Genomic DNA, 21,024 nt, shown 5'->3' with positions numbered 1-21,024 from the left:
AGGATATCGAGATAAAATAATTCTTTGTTATTAAATAAAAATTTTATTTAAGTTTCTTAAATAAATGAAGAAATAAAGTATACGTTTCTTCGAGAAGAAGAACCGTAGTGTTTATAAAGATAAGTAGTCGAACTAGAGGTTCGGACATGTTTAATAAAGAAAAGACAATTTGAACTAAAGGTTCTAAAAGAAAATATAATCGAGGTAAAGATTATGCAAAAAATACTAAAGGTCTAAAACTAGATTGTTAATTTAGTAATATCGAATAGTTATACTCGTACTATAGGTCCGAGATAACAAGAAAGACAAAGCAAATCAGTGAAGTGAAGCTGATAAAACAAAAGCTTAGTACGCCTCACTCTTTTATAACTAATTTAATCGAGTCATTCAAATTGATTACATGAGATTACGTATCTCTAAAACATTATGAACAAAAGTAGTCGCTGGCCCTTAGGCTGCCGTGTACGTTTGTCTAGATCCTTTCATATGTGGTTAGACGGTGGGCACACCACACGACACTTGGCCATGCCTCCGCCATGACGGTCTGGACCTAAGTAATGTCCGAGAGAGGGTAATCACATGTATACTGATGGTAGCTAAGTAATCTCGAATGTTGCGGTGTTTGCTGAGCGGTTTCGAGTTGAGTTTAAGTTTATAACTGTGATTTAGTTTTTAACTTGGTTATTCGTAAGCCACGATGGGCCGAGACCCAAGTTATGTCTCGAGGGGTAATTAGTTAAATAAAATATTTTGCGTCAGCTTATTCACCAGCATGTGTTGCTGACGTATTTTTTTAAACTGCTTTACAGGTAACGAAGGATAGGTTCCTAGGGACGAAGTAGCCATTAGGCGATCTGATGGCTCAAATAAGTCTTTTTGATAAATATATGTAAATGGTGGTTTAATGAACAAAAAATCATTTGTAAACTTTAAACGGATATTTTTATAATCCCGTGTTTTATATATAAATATGTTAATATTATCCACGCTAAAATTCCGCTAATAAACCGTAACTCTGGTTTATTTACAAAAACGATATCAACTATGGGTCACACACTTAGGCCGTAGATGGGGGTGTGACATGTGTGCACAACTAAGTTGACTTAACTGACATAATGAAGTTTGGTTAACGGAGATAACCTAAAAATGTCAGGTGTCACATACATGAAGTTAAAATTTTAGTGCGTGGAGGTGTGCATATGAAAAACAATCTATGGTTCAAAATACATGTTGGTCAACTCATTTGATTAATATTGATTATTAATTGTGCTCATTAACATACTTTGGGTGCTGCCAAACGTACCCCCCCCCCCCCGACTCCATTTTTACTAAATATACTCCCCCCTGAACTTATTACATAAATTACAATTAGCTCTTGACATTATTTATATATATATTAGTCCCTACAACATTACTTTCATTTGATAACCTCCACTACATATATCAAATTAAAAACTATCAAATATTACTATTAATTTATTTTTTTAATATTAATATTTCAAATATTTATAATATCTTTTTTTAATTTTAATAGTATATATATTTATAATATCCTTATTTTACCACTTTATCTTTTACAAAATAAACCAAAAACCCAAAAACCTAAACCCGAAACCCTAAACCCAAAACCCTAAACCCGAAACCCTAAACCCGAAACCGAACCCTAAACCCTAAACCCGAAACCGAACCTAAACCCTAAACCCGAAACCGAACCCTAAACCCTAAACCCGAAACCGAACCCTAAACCCTAAACCCTAAACCCTAAAACCGAAACCCTAAACCCGAAACCGAACCCTAAACCTTAAACCCGAAACCTAAACCCTAAAACCGAAACCCAAAACCCTAAACTTGAAATCATAAAAAGAAAACGCGACTTGTAAAAAAAATATTAAATCCTTACTTTTGTGCTAATTTGGTAATTATATGATTTCAATGGTTAATATGAAAGTTGGTTTTTCCAAGGAAGGAGAGGTATGACAAGCAACCAGGGGGTACATTAGCCTAACCCTTTACTTTTTATATAGTAGGGTGATAATTGTATCCATCCTTATTGTAGATAGATGCATATAATGGATACTATTGTGATGGTTTTATATTAACTCTTAACAAAAACCAGTACTCTGGACCTAAAATTGGAATGGATGGTAAGCTTTACAACTTTTTTTAAAATTGAAATATTAAAGCTTTACATGTAAGTTTACATATCAACACTATTTTTTTTTATTTTATATATTTATTCACCAGGTATACAACTTGCGGAGGAAAATTGCCTCAAAAGCCTATGAAGGACATTTCATTTGTGGTAGCTCGGTTTTATAATCATCAACGAAGTTTTTATATTTATTTTATGGTAAGCTAAGTTACACGCAATTTTAATTGAAATAATAGACCTTATTTATTTAATCTTTTTACCTTTAATTTTGTTCTTTTCTTTCAAATAACGAACCTTATTTATTTTTTATCATTTGACAAATTCCGTGTAAGACATGTAGGGATGAGCGTGGGACAGTACCCGTATCCGTACCCGTACTTGTACCCATTTGTACTCGTACCAAAAATCAATAAAAACACGTACCAATACTTGTACCAAATTTTTCAGTATGGTACGAGTATGGGTACGGGTATTTTGGTACAATACTCGTTTTTGTACCACTTTGCTTTTTTATTTCCAAATTTTCGGCGATCTTGAAACTGGTACCGGTACAAGTAACAAACAACCTGAATTAGTCCAGACATTGGTACTTGCACAGGTACGTGACGGGTACCAAATTAGTACAGGTACCAAATTGACCATCAATTTAATGATAAGATAGTATTGAAGAACCCTAACTCGGTCGCCGACTTTAACTGATTTGTTTGTTGGTTCGTGTCTTGGATGTTATATTATTTAATTTTGAAGAAACGTTTGGTAGTTGTTCAATAATAACATGGTTGGAGAATTTAATTTATATATTAAATATGAAGAATCTCAATTAAGCCCTTATATAATCCAAACAGGTACAAAATACCAAATGTACTCGTACTGTACCCGTACCTGTACTCGAGTGTACCCGTACCAAAATTCAACAAAAATGAGTACCAACACATGTACCGAATATTCTAAATCGGTACGGGTACATGTACGTGTACGGGTACAAATACGGGTATTTGGGACAAAATGCTAATCCCTAAAGACATGGTTTCAAAAGCTAATGTTAATATATATAAACATTTTAACTAAAAAATATATAAATTGTAAAACATATACCTTTTTTCCAAAACCCATCGCGAGTTCACTTGTTGCTTAAGATCGGGTCTTCCGAGTTGTGAATCCACATTTTGACGATGGTGGGTCGTTTAGAAATAGTGGAAGGTATCCGGGTGTGTCAAATGGGTTTATTTATTGTGGTGGTTGTTGGCGAGGGTTTCATTGGGTTTTTTCTTTTCGGCCAGGCCGGCCTTGATGACGATTCCATTGGGTTTATGGAGCCAACCAACACAGATCAGATCAGATCAGATCAGATCAGATCTATCTATGTTTCTCTTCTTTTTTGTTTTATCACAAACCCAACCCAAAAACTAAACTCTCATTTTCCCAACAATTAACTACCTACTTTTTTTTATGTAAAAAGGAAGTGTTCTCTTTATTAATCACTGGTATATTTACAATACTACTCTATAAGAATGATAAAAAGTAGAAAGTATAAACAATGCAATGCAATATAATATAATACAACATGATTGTGGTAATCTACAAAAACCATACATATAGATATAGCAATTACTCAAGATGTTGAATTAATTTCATTCAGGTCAATAACGAATCCACGAACTAGCTCAGATCGACCGAAGAAGTTTCTTCTCGAAGGAACATCGCCGAGCCGGACATGAGGCGGTATCGGTGTTTCATTTGAGTGGCCTGAAATGCAGAGAGCACCTGCATCATCTTGCTCCCAGAAAACCTCCACCATGGATCCTCTTGGATATCCTGTTGAAATTGTTTCTGGAATTCCTATGTATCTTGCCCCAACTGGTATCTGCGTGTTAATTGTCACAATGTCAATAGTTGTATACCATGTCATGTTACATGGGTGGGGATTTTGACCCGTATACTAATAAATTGGTTGATTTGGGTTATGTTTTTATCTCAAATGGATTGAACAAAAGACTTTGCTTGTTCAAATGGGCGGAGCTCGAGCTCATTTCGAACTCTATGTCTGGTGCTCGACCTCGGCTCGTGAGCAATTTTTCAGGCTCGAGCTCGATACATGCATATTTAATTACTTAATAGCTATAATTATAATTTCAAATATATAACATATATGTATATTAATTATGTAGCTATGTCATCATAATTGTATGTATAATATAACTAGTTGAATTATGTAATATACGTTTATTATATTACACAACAATTATCATATTTATAAAGATATTAGGCTCGTTTGACAAGCACTGTAGATGAAGCATGGTCTCAAGCTCATTCATTAAACGAGCTTACTTTTATGCTCAATCTCGTTAAGGCTCAGTAGTCGGCTCAATTCGAGATTTTTGCGAACGAATCCCGACAACCTCACGAGCGGCTTGTCTTGTTTACACCCCTAGTCGCTAGGTCTATTATTTAAGCATTCAATCTTAGTATTTCTATCAAAGATTTAGATCATTATCATAACAATACTTTTTAAATCATAATCAATGCATTAAATATTTACAAAGCTAAAAAGATGAACTAATGATCAACTCATCCCGAACGGACAACCAGCTAAAGTTCTAAAAAAGGGAAGAAAGAAGATAGAATATTGAAGTGAAAACGACTTACTTGAAGAGACGTTCCGGAGGTCAAAGTCAACATGGTGAATCTACCTTCGGCTGCAGCACTTTCAAACTCAGCCTGTTTTGCAATGTTGAGAAAGACTTCTTCAAGAGTTGTAAGGCTGAGCTGGATATCCGATATACCAAATTCCTCCTCTCTTTTCTCCAACTCCTCAAAAAAGTTCTAATATAATAACCATTTTTAACATTAATTAATTAAAAACCAGATTAACAAGAATAAAAAGACAATCTTTTAGCAGGCTCTCCTTTTCATGTGGGATAACAAAAGTGAGAAATGATTTGTTTTCCTCTTTCAGAACAACATCTAACCGCTGCAAAAACAATCCTCAAATCAATAACTAGAATGTATAACACAGTTATATCTCAAAACAAGTTGTAGTAACTAGTAACTCAACATACATCTTTAAAGAACATTTTGACTTCCTCAAGAGTGGAGACATCAGCAGTGGTCCCCGAGAAGCTTACATTAGCAATGTAACCGGTGCCAAATCTTGACTTCAATCTGATTGAATTTCCGATGCACCGAAGCCTACCTTTTGTCATGATTCCGATTCTATCACTTAAAATATCAGCCTCTTCCATTGAATGCGTAGTCAGAATAATGGCTCGACCTTTCTTTGCGTTTTCAATAATATCCCAAACATGTCTTCTAGTTATCGGGTCCATACCGGTGGTCTACGGTATTAGAGATTTAGAGACATATTAATTGTATACTTTGAATATGTATTATGTAGTCAAAAGTCCTAGTCAAATGTTATTATTAGTATTTATTATACGTATGTTATGTTTCTCCATTGTATATATATTGTATGAATTATTATTTATTAATACAAAATGTGGTTGAACATTTTCTTATATACGGTTCAAAAAACAATGAATAATAGGGAAATGGTTCAAATGGTTGAAGGCCTTGAAAAATAAGAAAGTCAACTCTGTTTACCGGTTCATCTAAGATGACCAACTTGGGTTCACCGATTAGAGCGATTGCAACGCTGAGTCGGCGTTTCATTCCTCCACTGTAGCTACGAGTTCTCACTCGGGCTGACTCGGTAAGTCGCACCTCTGCCAATGATTTTTGCACAACCTGTACAACAGTCGGATAGTGATAAAATTTCAATACTCTCTGAAAGCACAATAGGGGATACATTCTAATTTGTTCAACAGATTAACGCGAAAATCCAAATTAAACAATATATTGGGACAAACCATTTTAAGTGAAGAAGGGGGCAGACCCTTGATACTAGCAAATAGATAGAGATGTTCTTGACCAGTTAGTGCATCCCAAAGAATATCAAACTGCAATCGACAGACAGAATTTTAGGGTGCGTTTAGCTCGCAGAATTCAATGCAATTAGAATTTAGGGGGGCGTTGGTTTCAATGGAATGTTTAACCAAACGTACCCTAAGTCCCAACTAAAAACTGCATTAACAACGAAATGGGGAAAAAGGTAACAAACCTGGGGGCAAACACCTATCATTTTCTGGATATTTGACATGCCAACAGAGCTTCGGATGGAATGTCCATATATGAGAGCTGTTAATAAAACATTTAAAATTTTGAATAAATATATTTTCATTAAAAGCAATTAAAAAAACATATTATTACCATCTCCTTCAGTGACTGGTGTGATGCCAGTTAAGCAATTAATTGCTGTAGTTTTTCCGGCTCCGTTTGGTCCTAGAAGGCAAAAGAGTTGATCCTTTAGGAAGTTCACCCATAAACCCTGAACATAACTTTATTGTTACAACTTGCAAACTAAAAAAAAAATCTTTTTTTAAATGAAACTAATTATCTACCTTAAGTGCATAATAAGGTGCAGTTTTCTTGCAACTGAAGCAGCCAATGTTAGTTCTTCCTGGATATACTTTCACAAGACCATGTATTTGAACTGCAAGATTTGGGTCAACAACACCTTCTCTATGTTGTTGTTTAACAATGTTTTCCTCTTCAAGTACATCCTCGTCATCTGGAGACGTTTGATCCAACGGTGGAGGAGAGCGCATGCAACTACATATCCCACCCTCTTAAAGAAACATGGATTAAAAACGAGTTAGTGAAAACTTTGTGTGGTTGCAATGTTTATCGGTAAACAAACCGAACCTTTAGCAAACTGTTCGTGAATCGTTCAGCGCGAAATTTTTTTATGTATAAACGAATGAACATAATAAAGAGAGTTGTTCATTTATTTAAACAAGCAAACATGAACAAATGTCTCGTTCGTTCATTTATGTTTGTGAACGTTTGTTTACGTTCGCTTACTCTAATTTATGTTCATTAGTTTACGTTCATTCGTTTATGCTTGTTCATATGTTCATTAGTTTAAGTTTGTTCGTTAATATATTCATTAAATTCGGTTGTTTAATATATTCGTTTATGTTGCTTACACTTACATTTAATTGACTTTAGCTCATTTATGTTCGTTCATCTACGTTCAGTTATATTCATCCATTTATGTTTGTGAACCGTTCTTTTATATTGCTAACGAACGAAGATAAACGAATGTTAACATGTTCATATTCTTAACGAACAAAAGATTAATGAACAAGAAAGCCCCGTTCATTTAATTGTTAATGAACAAACATAAACAAAAACGCTCATTTTCTAAACGAACATGAACAAGGAAATCCCATTCGTTTATATTGTTAACAAACAAACATAAACAAATACGAACACGTTCATTTACTTAACGGAAGAACATTAACAAGAAAACCCCATTCGTTTAAATGTTCAAGTTCGACCACTCGTCCGTTTAACTTTAAACAAACGAATCCAAACATGCTTTGTTTATGATAGTTCGGTTCATTTATAGGCCTAGCACAAAGAATATATAATCAATGGTTCACTCAGTTACCTTTGACCTGATTTCCACCTTCCCCTGACCAGTATCCAGGGTTCAAAAAGTAAAAAGCCGGTTTTCTAACGCCTGATGAGTTGGGGAATATATTATCAAAGTATATTGCCAAAGCAACCCACAAAACAAATGTTGCTAAGAGCCATATATAGATACCGTTCTACCAAAAAGACAGAATATATAAAAGTGGGTCAGCTCCAAATAAGATAATATTATGGCAGCTTCAAAAGACAGAACATGCGGCACATAAAAAGCCATATAAATACATACCAATGTTATTAAACAGTCAGTGTCATTTGGTGCACACTTCCCTTTACTGGCCCAGCTGATACCCGGGTCTTGAGGAGTGGAAGTGGCATCAGAAAGCAATTGAAGGGCTTTAGCAAGAAGATTAGGTGGGTAAAAAGACCATATTACCCTGTATGTGCCAGAGTAGTTGTCACTGTAAGGAAATCCAAATGCGGTAACAATCTGCAAAAATGTGAAGTCAGTAGAATTTTGCTGAGGTGGCAACATCCGTAGATCAGACACGCTGGGTCAAAAGTCGAAACAGGTTTGGGCCAGAACAGGTCAAATGGTGCCATATTAAGTTGGGTTGACCAGTCAACAATCGTCCATCTCTTTTGTGGGTAGTTAATGCATTAACAATAATCAGAAAACAATATCATTATAATGGGTATGGTATAAACGGGTCTGGCTCAACCCAGCGGGTTCTCGGGTTGACCTGTTTAACGCATTTATTTTTTATTTTATTTTTTGTAATTGTGTTTTATACAAATTGGTAGGTTATCTAATGCCAAAATTTAAAACTGGAAAAAAAAAATTGACATGTTCAACCTTTGGGACAAACAGGGCGTGTCAGGTCAACCAGCGAATATGCGTGTCGTGTTTGGGTTCACGTGTCTGACACGATTTTCGGTTGGAACCAATGAACCATCAACCCGTAAGCTACTTTCAACCTGTTTTTGGCACGTTTAGTCCGTCTTCCTTTTAGCTGATTTTCTTATATTGCCGATTTCCGGGGGGGGGGAGAGAAAACTTAAATTAACCCATTTAAAGTCAAACGGGTCGAACCGCATCATCTACCTTTTGGTAAACTTAATAAAAAAACAAACTTACTTGTGTCAAAAAGCCAACTATATATACAGAGAAGCCAACAGCCGTAGATGAAGTAGACTTGCTGATGAATGATGAAAACATAAACGCAAAACCAACCTGACAGAGAAAGCTAGAAAATGGTTATCCAACAAAACACACCTAACAATTTTACTAAAATATAAATTAAGAAAAGCAAAAAATCTAACCATGTTCAATTGGAAAAGAAAGAACACAAAAAACACAACTACAAAACTGTTGTGCAAGAAGAAATCAAACTGAAACATCATTCCAAAGAGAACTGTGAACAGAGATGAAAGTAGGATGATAATTCCTTCCCATGTAAGCCACGATAACCAATAAGCTGTATCATAAAGGCCCATCATAGCCATTGCCTATAAAGAAAACCATGCCGAATTATGAGAAACTCATTCATATATATATGAGAGTAAATTACACAAATTGTCCTTTTAAGTATACCTAGAATTGCAGATTATGTCCTTAAAACTAAGGTAATTACAAAGAAAGTCCTTTACTTGAAAAGTTGTCATGCTTTTAGTTTTTATCAAAAAATGACCATGCTGCCCTTACAGTTAAAGGACAAACCGAGTAATTTCCACAATTATCTTCCTTTTCTATTTTTTCTCTTTTTATTTTATTCTTGTTATCACTTTTATTGATAACTCTTTTAAAATTTTTAATAATTAATCAACTTATTTTTTATAAATATATTTCTTATTTATTAATTTATTTCTGTTTGTTTGATAAATTATTCACTTTTCTCTTTCTTTTTATTTTCAAACAACTTAATCAATCATTTTATGGGTGCAAATAGCCAAGCCCGACATCGCCTAAGCTCGTTCTTGGCTTATTAAACTTAAGAGATATCGTGATCGGCCCATTAACACCAATAAGTCGAAAGGACTGAAAGCCTGAGAACTTGTCAAATAACTATACTTAAAGGAAGATTTTTGTAATTTACTTCATATGTAAACAACATTAAGAGAAAGTTAAAATAAATAAATAAGAATTCAGTACCTGTCGAAGCTTGAGTTCTTTCTCAAGAATCAAAGAAGTAATTTGTAACACAAAACCAAACATTGCAATTGCCAGAAAGAAACTCGGTCCAACGGTCCCCACGGAAGAGAATGTTTCAACAACCGGATGTGCAAATTCCTTGAGATTGACAACCCAACTGAAACCAGGATCTGTTACATGTCGTTGAGATCAGATATTGGCAATAAAGAATAAACAGGGATTATAATCATATATTATACCTCCAATTAAAGACCTGGCAATTTCACGTTCAGCAGCAATTTGGAGTGGAATTTAGAATTTGAATGTTGGATCTTCAAAATCTCCTCTTTTTGCAATGGGTGTAGAATTCGTTTGTAAACCGTAACTAATTACAGTTGAATCTCTCTCTACAAAATGCAGAGCTGCAGGACAGAACATAGGATTTGCAAAAAGCCACGCGTCCACGTCATTCTTAGTTCTAAATGGTAAGACCTAGAAACAAATACTTGGCAGGATAGGAATGGATTTTTATTTAAAAGCTATGATCTAGAAACAAATTCAATGATTACCTTGTTAGAAGGAATAGGCCTTCCCGGATTCGATCAACAATGGATCGAATCCTGTCACTGTCACTTCCACTCCAAACAAAGTCGTAACAGGGAAGCTTGGCGTAATACTTATCCTCACACGGCCGGATCGGAGGATCGGCTGAGGATCGCGTATGCTCTCGAATGCGATTGCCTTTTGGATGATGAAAAGCAGAAATATGAAGATAACTGATGAAAACACTTGTAGGAATGTAGCTCGCTTGTTCCGCCATGCCAGTAACAAGTTTTTAGTGAATAAAGCCTTGTATTGCTGGACCACAAGCTTCAATCGTGATTCCATTTCATTTATATATATACACACACGTGTAGTTTAGTAGTCCGCTGCTGTGTGTGTTGGGAGGAGATGAATTCTGCAAACTGCTGGTTACGAATGCCACTACTTGCTTTATATAGATATATTTACCATATGTGCCACGAGTGTTGCTGCAAGTTGTAATAACTACCAAGCTGTGTTTTTCGGATCCGATTCTTGAGTTTTTTCGAGTTCGGGTCATTCAAGTTCGGTTTTTTTTTTATTTCTAGGTTAATCAAGGTTCACTTATCTAAGAAAACAAAAGGAATAATACAAAAATAAAAGTAAAATAAAGCATCTACGCTTAAACATAAAACATAAGTAACATATTCTTCTTTACCCGTTACGTAAATAATCAAATAATAAACTTACATAACCCAATAAAGCATAATATTCTTCGATTACGGTTGTCATCAGCCATAAATAGAAAAGATATTCAAACGCTAAATCGTCGATCAACAATAACAGGTGGAATAGGAACATGTGGAATGTAAGCAGTATTCCATATATGGTGTACCTAATAATGTTATGTTGACTATATCTAATACTAATACCATGTTTTTAAACAAATAATTTATTCGGGTTTTTCGGGTTGACCTGAAACCTAGAAATCAAACACAAGAACCAACCTGAGTTACTTTAGTTCGGGTTTTTCGAGTTCAAGTTTTCTCAAGCCGGGTATCGAGTTTCAATTCAAAGTGACAGCCCTAGCAATAACCCCCAAAACTAGCTCAAAGACATATTTTGTGATAGTATGAACGACCAAATAGTAACGGGTACTGTTATCGAATCAATTTTTTGAGGTTTCCTTGGCTAAATACTACTAGCCCGATTAGCAAAAAGACTTTGATTTTTGGTTTGGATTTAGCCCAAAATTGCACCGAAGAATCAAAACCGAACGGTTTTGAAAAAAAAAACAAGACTTTGATTTTCGGTTTGCTTTAGCCCAAAACTGCACTGCGCACACCGCTAGTTGCAAGTTGCAATAACCCCAAAAGTAATCCAAAACACATATGTTGGGTAATCAAACAAAATTAAACATATTTTCTGTAGTCATTTTTAACAAATAGGTTAAATTAACTTATCTAAATAAACGAGTCATTTTTTTGTCAAACACGTGACAACTTGGTTTTTACTTGTCGACTCATTTGACATGATTAGATATAAAGTTTAAGCGAGTGTGTGTTCAAGTTACTCAAATAAGGCTATGAATCGTATTCAAGTGAACCTGACAAAAAAAATAACTCGTTAACACGATATGTTACAACCTGATTGTTTCCCCTAATTTAAATCATTTCTTTTCATATAAAAATAATTGATAATAATTACTTGTATGTGATACAGTCAACCAGCGGGGCTTGTCCCAATGGCCAGGAACATGATGGATGACCCGGATATCCCGGGTTCGAGTCCTGATTCCGACCGGATTTTCCCAGAGCAAAAAAACATGGCGTGCCTTCAGGCGGGGTGAGCAAACTGGGTTTTACCGGGAACGGCCAAGCCAAACTCGGATGCCAGCGTGGATCCCGATTATGTCAACATAGTCTGGCCCGAGTGGGGTAGCGGGGCTCCTCCTCCTGTTGGACCGAGGAGTATGATATATTTTAACTGCGAAAGTTACCGTTCAAAAAAAATACAGTCAACCCGTGCCAAAATGCGAAAATGGCATTTTAGGAATTGTGAGTAAAAACAACAAGGGTACGTTAGGAATATAAAAAATATGCGGTCGACAATTTGTATACCTCAAAACATAAAAAACGAATATGAAAATAGGTACTATGTGAAGTAAATATGGTCAACGAGTGCCAAATTGCTAGGTCAAATTAATTATGGTTGTGCCATTTGTGACCACAGATTCGAACAATATTAGGATGCTTAAATTACGACACGTTAAATGATATGATTTTCAAAACATAAAAAACTTATTATAAAAGTATAACTTGGTAACAAACCCACAGACACACGAATTCAATCGGCATTAATAGATCACGTTAAAATACCAATACAAAATTCAAAAAATAATATGTAAAAGGCCGGAACAATATCTGCACTTGTACATGTACAACTTATGATAAAACCGAGGTCAAATCGTCGTTGTCAGTTAGGTTCGTTACGATACCGAAACTAAATTAAACAAATAAATTGATAAACACCTATAACAGTAGTGAGTCTAATGACACTCGTATAACTTATGATTAAAAAATAATTTATATAAAATAACGTTTATTCGGCCGATTAAACCCACGCGTTGCAACGGCGGGCTCAAGCAAAATCGGCGCTATCAATTAGGTCTATTACATAAAAAGTAACATAACAAAATTTCGGTTAGCTTCGTTTTACAAAAAAAAAAAAAGAAAAAAACTGATGATGTGGCATAATCAGGACTTAACATGTGGTGTGATGTTTGCGACAACGACATGCATTTTAAAGTTATACATAAAAGGCAAGTCTCATTACCTTAATCTATTATTACTTATTTGTGATGTATTTACACTTGTAAATTTATAAAAATGTGTCACACTTGTATATCATTGTGTCACTAAAATTTGTAATATATTATTGATAAGTTAAAAAAAGCACGCTATATAAATCCTTACGCACCACACATAACATAGTTTGGGAAAGAAATGTTTGAACACTCTACTACACACAATAGAGGTATATGTTCGCGACTTATAGCTATGGATGTTACTAAGTCTTTTTATGGTCTTTTGCTAATATGTTTGTTTTGTTTCTCGTTTCATGGTCTTTTTCCCTCCATGGTAAAATGTCCATGAGGGGGGGGGGGGGGGGGGGGTTGTTATGTTATTAACCAATGTAATGCCTTTTCCGAAAGAAAAAATCAGACCCTAAAACTAAATACTAAATACAATGCTTGACAATCTTGACCCGCCATCTCAAAATTAAGTTGATATGTGTAACATTTGTTATTTTTCAAACCCGAAATTCGACCCGTCTTTTTTTGTTTATTTATTCATTCATTTGTTTTTCTTTCCCTTCTAAATTCTAAATGTTTGATCCTCGTTATTATTAAATCGATAAATTTTATTTAATTTATTGGGTCTATATTTATTACACGTCATTAGATTCATGCATTTCATAAACGAGTTTTAACAATATTGGGTATTTACTTCTTCAACCCTCTATTTAACTTAAACCCACTTGTGATCGAACAACCATTAACCAAAGACCAATTCTGTCAATTACCCAAACTCTTCCCCCTTCTCTTCCTTCCCCGTCACATACCAGCCCCCCCCCCCCCTCACGATTTTGATCGAGGTCACCCCCCCCCCCCCACAATCAGCCAGATATTCAGTGATTTGACATAATCCCTTACTCGACGCGTGATATTACTTTTTGGAAACATGTTGTCAATTGCCAGCAAACTTGACTAATTCGAATCATTTATCAATAACTCATCACGCGGGCTGCTTTGGACTAATTATCACTATAAATACATGTTAAATCTTCAACTGACTACACAGCTACATCATCACCTCGCGAACAAAACCCATCATCCAGTTCTTGTCCAGAAACACAAAACGGCACATTCTTTTATTTGTTATGAAAGTCGAACCCTAGTTCTTCTTTTTCTCCCAATTAGACATCTTTTCAGGTAATTGTTCATGCACTTGGGTCGAAATCTCATGTACAATCAAAACCCTCTGTCGATTTTGATTGGCAAATGGCAATCAACGATCAGTTGGGGATTTGTGAATAAGTGTTTAAAATATTTGTTTCCATATGATAACCAACAAGCATGGTAGCCCAGCTGGTTAGTGTGTTTGTGTGTGTGTATTGAACCAGCCAACCGCCCTTGTTCGAGTCCCACTCTAAGCTGTTTGGGTATTTTTCTTTAATTTTTTTATTACCTTTGTTTTATTTAAAAAGGATAGCTTCTTTCATATATAAATTTTAAATCCTTTTAATTAAATTATGTTAGTGCATATTTGTTATCTGTAGTTGACTGAATAGGCTAGGTGTAGTTTAGTCTTTATAGTAATTGTAACATGGCCCATTCACTATGGATTATATAACGCATGAGGCTCATTCATTAGACTACCTGGCTCATTCGTTAAGTTAGGAGCTCATACGCTAAGGATGTTTAGCGTATGAAGGCTCATTCGTTAATGTAATGCCCATTCGCTAAGGATGTTTAGCGAATAGGAGGTCATTTCCTATGGGAAGCCTTATTCGTTAGGTGTCTAATGAATAAGAGGCCTCATTTGTTAATGATGATTAACGAATGAGAATAGCCTATAAATATGCCTTCCATAGTGAATATGCATAGAGATCTGTGCCATATTTATTTCCCGTGTAACGTTACCATGTCGGATTCTCTCTAGGATTAACGTATGCAATGTATGAACAGTATCGTATATCAATAAAGTATTGCTAACATAGTCGTCTCGTGTACGTATCATGTTATGCGATTAGATTCTGCTAGATGATTAAACAGTTTCCTCAAATTTAACTCGCTAAAGAACCGAACTTTTAGACATTCAAATAAATTTTTGGTTAACTTTCCCATTAATACACACACACACACACATATATAGGGATAGGATCTAGGGAGAATTCTTCTTAAATAGATAACCGAAGAACTAATAAAGAATTATTTTTAAGTTTTTTTTTAAATATTCTGTACTTTTTTTTTCCTTTCATTCTTCTAATAAGTTAATATTTTTCCTAAAACAATTGTCGACGTAGTGCATATGTGCAATAGTGTGCATTCCATATATATAATAGTTATTTAATGCATATAATACAACACTATTGTATATATGTGATACAACACTAATGCACATATGCACCATATCGATATTTTAGTTTTGCGTATAATATAACACTATTTGCATATATACAATAGTTTTTTATTGTATATAAAATAACACAACTGCATTATACGATACATACTATTATATATATACATATACAACACTATTGCTTGTATGCAATACACACAATTGCATATGTGTAATACAACACTAATGCACATATGCACTATATATTCATTTTTTTTTTATTTTTGCGTATAATATAACATTATTGCACACATACAATACAAAAAATTGCATATATGATATTCAGGACTATTGTACAAATAAAATACACACTAATGCATATATGCAATAAATAAAATGTCGATGTATTGCATATGTGCACTACAACGAGGTTTTTTTATGTTTTTTTTTCTGGTGAATAATAACAACATATACGAAAGATGATAGAAAAAAAATTTGTTTTATTTAAATTAAAAATATTTTTTTATTAGTTCTGTAATTTTCTCTTCAAATAGGAGTTCTCTCTTGATCCTCTTCACACACACACATATATATATAGGGTAAAGATATTGTACGCTAATATCTTAACGTATGAGAGGTACACGAGACACTCAAAGGAAAAAAACAAATGCAAAAACCTAAAACGCTCAGAAAACACTCACAAAAACTTAAACACTCAGCCAAAAGCCTAAAATGCTCAGAAAATGCTCAAAAAACGATCTTCGTGAAAAAGGTAAAAATTCATCGATTAACGATCCAAAACTGTTTTTTCTGTTAACCAATGATTAATTGGATATGTATTGACGATTCCGAGATGTTGGGATGTGATTTCATGGATCGATTCGTTAAAAACGGGATTCGCGTACGTTAATGTACGTTAAGGATTAGTGTATTGGATCTTTTCACTATATATTATATATATATATATATATATAGGTTATGTTTAACATAAAAAAAACAATATTTTTGTGAGAAACATAAGAATAGATGTGAACCTATGGATCTAGGATCTAGTGGTTGAGATTGTAGTTCCTAAAAGTTGTATAGTTTCATATTTACATGGTATAGTGTTATATTTAGGTGTGTACTTTATTTTAAAGTCTTCTCACATCTCTTACAAAACAATTGTTTTTTATTTAAACCCTTATATATATATATATATTTGATTGTGTGTATAATATTTATAAACAATCGATATTTATTTTATTTATTTGAAAGTCAAACCGAAATACAGATAATAATAATAATAATAGTTTAAACCCTAAAAGGACTCCAAATCCTTTCTTTTAAAAACCGATAGTATGTCGTGAATCATATTTTATTTGTTTATATTCTCTAGTTTACCTATATAATTCACAAATTTAATGATATTTAAACTAATAATATTTTAATTGCAATTTTACTTAAAACTCGATCGAATCCCAAATCTGTCATAAGTTTGGTTATTTCTTTTTTTTCGTTAAAATTAATTAATATTATCAATAACAACTAGGGTACTTTTGTTGACGTATCCCGAGGAGCTCAACCGCTTTTATCTTAACTTTTATCACCACCTTGTTTTCGTTAATCCACTCGTTAAGGTGAGTTTGCATACCCCTTTTTCCATTTTTTATAATTTTGTTCAATTTCACTCATGTTTTATTTCCACATCTATTCAAAACACAATTTAGTATATGTTTATGTGTGGTTATTGCATGCTCTATGATTATGCTCTATGTGATTAAATGTTTATTTTATGTTTGGTGGTCGGTATCTCATCCTCATCTATTCTCATCTTGTATGATCATACATTTACCCAAGTACATTGATTTTGTATCAATAGGAATGGGTCCACATCTATTTAGTTGTTTACATTTTCATAAGGTTGGTAATGTTCACCATTTACATATGAATTGTGATTTACCTATTTAAATATATATATATATATATATATATATATATATATAACTAAAACATATGTATTCTCACCAACATTCGTGTTGAAAACTCTATTTTTATACATGCTACAGATACAAGTAATTGATATTGGTATATTTTGGCTTTGGTTCTAGCTTTGTACTAAGACACCTGATCATATATCTTTTCTTCTTCTTCTTTTTCGTGGAATGAGACGAGTGTCTATTTCTTCAACAACTTCATCACGATCACTTTGACTACTAGGAAGAGGTTGAAGAGGTTTTAATGTTGTTCTCTGCAACATTTCCTTAATAGCATCGATCTGCTCTGGTGTGGGTACTTCTTGTTGAATGTTAACTTGATGAGACATGTCCATTGGTTGCACCGAAGATTCTTCATGAATATCTTCCTCATAATCAGTAAGTTTGACATTCTCATGTTCCAGAATAACTTTTTGAGGAGGTAAATCAAGCTCTTCCTCCACCTTAGCATTCAATTGAGCTTCTTGTTTAAGTTCTTCCACAACCTCTATTTCAGCAAACTTCTTAAATTTCTCTAATGCATGAATTTCTCTATACATCACTTTAGCCCCTTTTCATTGCTGCTTCATTAACCTAAAGTTGTTCGGACCCATTCTTTCGATATATAGAGTCTCTATTGTCTTCTCTAGATTTGGATAATGAACATCTATAATCATCTGATTGAATCTATGATACATCAAGAACATATCATTCTTCTTTCCTTTCAAGTTCCCAACCATCTCATTAAAAACGAACTTTAAAAAGTTATAATCCCATTCCATGATTATTGCAATAACTGTTGATGACTGCACTTGATTCATCTGATCAGTTCCTCACTTATTCCCAGCCAAACACATAAAAAACACGTGGAACAAATATCTCTAATACGAATGTAGTATTCTCTTGTTGACCGGAGGATAAGTTCCCTCATAACCCGTTCTCTGTAATACTGCAATAACAACCTCTTTAGGGTACTCTATAAGATGATCTTGCAAATCTCCAAATAGTAATGAGTCTCTGATAGATTTCTCTTATCACAACATTTTGCCTCCTGATTGTGGCCTATATAGCACCAGCTCATCCTGCTCCTTGTGGATTGTGCTTAGCAAACTCCAAATATCAGTAATCACATCCTTAATGATAACTAGATTTTCTCGGATAGCATCTGTAATTCTGCATGTATTCAATCCCAATATCAAAGATTAAACTCTGGATGAGCAGCTGCTCCCTGCCTATTGATTGTGGTTAATTGATGTACATAAAATTATACATCGTTTCGGCATCAAATAATCTCTAAAAACTGCAATTTCTATCAAATAACATAGCATAAAAGGCTACTTACCATAATAAAAGGAAATTTTAGGTGAAACCAAGCCCCAAACGAAGAAACAAGCGAAAAGACGAAGAAAAACAGAAGAAAACACAAGAAAAACAAAGAAACACGCCCTCATGCCTCAAGACACACGCCCCCATGCTTCTGAACACCAGAAAAGACAAAGATCTACAAGAAAAGACAAAAAAACTGGAAACAAAAGCACGGGACCGTGCCTCTCAACCACGGGGCAGTGGTCACCTTTCAGAAACGACAAAATGAAATTAGCACATGTCATAAAAAGACACGGGGCCATGCCTCAGGAAGCACAGGGTCGTGGTGAGTCATCATGTACGATCTGACAACATGCAACTAGGACACGTAAGCACGAGGCCGTGCTTAATAAAGCACGGGGCCGTGCTTTTATCTCTAGACAGCCTATAAATAGTGGCCCTTGTGCCATTTGAAGAATGTGCCTTGAAAAGAATTCTATCCGTTTTTCTCTTATAAAAACACACACTAACACTCTCATAGAAGATTTAGTGAAGAGTTTGAAGGCTTGGAGGTCATCACCATCAACCATCATCATCATCCATCATCAGCATCACTAAGAAGGAAGATTCATCTACATTTGGTTAGATCATTCCAAGTTTAATCATGTATTTGTTATCATCATTCATCTTAATGTTTATCATTATGCTCATTATGAGCTAAACTCCTTTTACCATCTAAAATCTATGAAGAAGCTTTATTCTACTTGATAGTTATATAAAACATGTGATGTAGTCAAGTAAAGTACATGGTTATATTACAATTATCTTTTGATGAGAAATGTTTCACCATCTTAAATCATTAATTCAAAGTTGGTGGTTGTCAATTCTATTGGCAATCGTTCATGATCGATTCATGTTCTTGAAAGATAGAAATACTTTGATACATTATCGAAACAGGGATCCTTATATTGTACTTAGAAATGATGAGATATAAGTTATGATGTATTTCTCTATGTCTTGGTAATCCGAAAATAGCTTTGCTTAGGATATCATGCTAGTTAAAGAAATCATATGTTAATGGAATGTGAAATCATAACCTACATAAATCAACCAAGGGGAGGTTGTGTGATGAACTACAACCACCCGAAGTTGTTAGAATTGGTATTTGAGAATTCGAAGTCAATCCTAATCTTTCTGCTTTACGAAACTACTTGCTAACTTAAATTGACATCATTGAGATGACATGACATTATAAAAGGGTGGACTTTAAAGTGCGCATGCTATCTCCTTAGTGCCAAAGATGCTCACTTAAGGTTTAAGGAGCTATCTATCATATATTGCTATGGCAAGTTTATCACGTATTTAAATATTAACTATCAATGTTAGAATGGAGTGGATTCTTGATCTTAGATGGTAACCTTCACATAATTGAACGACTCGTTTAGAATATCTTGTCTTGGTCACCTATATATTATATAAGTATTTATATTTTATAAAAAGTTTGAAAATTAACCCCAAAATGATTAAAACATCCAATTAAAGTAAAACAACGATTTATTATTAGAAACATTTGTATCCACGGATCGATACTTGGTTCTTACCAATACTATTCTACATATACGATAGGTACACTTGCCTATTTTGTGTGTGTTTAGACTTTGTAGAAATTACTTTTATAAATTTAAAACACGGTCTTGTGCAAAAGCAAATCATTCAACCTCTTTCATATTTAACCGCACGCACAGCACACATCAAGTTTTTGGCGCCGTTGCCGGGGACACGGTACGTTTCTAAGAACGATCCAAGTTTTAATTTAATCATTGTCTATAATTGTACAAATTTTTCTTAACTTTTATTTTATTTCATTTATTTTTTTTACTAACTATTAAACTATATAATTTTTCGGCTAGCCTAATTTTAACCTTTATTTACCTTACTTACTTTAGATTAATTTAGACTTTAGTTTAGTTTAGTTTAAAATAGCTTAGCCTAACATTTAGTTTAACTGAGACTAATCTTAGCTAACTTTTGCCTTAGTTTTAATTTTGATTTAGTCCCATGTATGTCCTCTACTTTTGAGCCTGGGCTTGTTTCTCCAATTTCTGAACCGGAACGACTCTTTCGTCGACGAGCACGTAAACGGACAACATAAACCGCCGAAGCAATCAAAGACGAATCAGTAGACGCCACCACATCAGGAGAAAATCGAACCGAAGAATTGATGGCGGCTCAGAACAATGAGCCGAACATGAGCCAATATGCCAAGCCAACTCTCGAAGGCTACGGCAATGGAGTGGCTCCACCCGATATCACCGAACATTTCGAAATCAAATCAAGCACCAT

The 21,024-nt window shown here is 34.2% G+C and overlaps 1 pseudogene across 1 annotated transcript; it reads right to left on the bottom strand.

The window, feature by feature from the left end:
- Positions 1 to 3,747: 3,747 nt before the first annotated feature.
- Positions 3,748 to 10,664, bottom strand: LOC143625611 (ABC transporter A family member 2-like; annotated as a pseudogene). The gene is made up of 16 exons (XR_013152304.1): positions 10,346 to 10,664; positions 10,037 to 10,268; positions 9,798 to 9,967; positions 8,969 to 9,154; positions 8,784 to 8,879; positions 7,935 to 8,135; positions 7,665 to 7,824; positions 6,610 to 6,836; positions 6,419 to 6,536; positions 6,270 to 6,346; positions 6,019 to 6,108; positions 5,753 to 5,896; positions 5,212 to 5,487; positions 5,025 to 5,123; positions 4,799 to 4,975; positions 3,748 to 4,016 (listed from the first exon to the last, which is right to left on the bottom strand). The product of XR_013152304.1 is annotated as an ABC transporter A family member 2-like (transcript).
- Positions 10,665 to 21,024: the final 10,360 nt, after the last annotated feature.

The sequence above is a fragment of the Bidens hawaiensis genome, unplaced genomic scaffold (assembly GCF_021521415.1).
Source record: "Bidens hawaiensis isolate Kalapana, Puna unplaced genomic scaffold, B.hawaiensis_p1.1 tig00004126_1, whole genome shotgun sequence".
Taxonomy (NCBI): domain Eukaryota; kingdom Viridiplantae; phylum Streptophyta; class Magnoliopsida; order Asterales; family Asteraceae; genus Bidens; species Bidens hawaiensis.
Note: the sequence above shows the minus strand (reverse complement) of the source record. Positions and strands in the feature narration are given on the sequence as shown.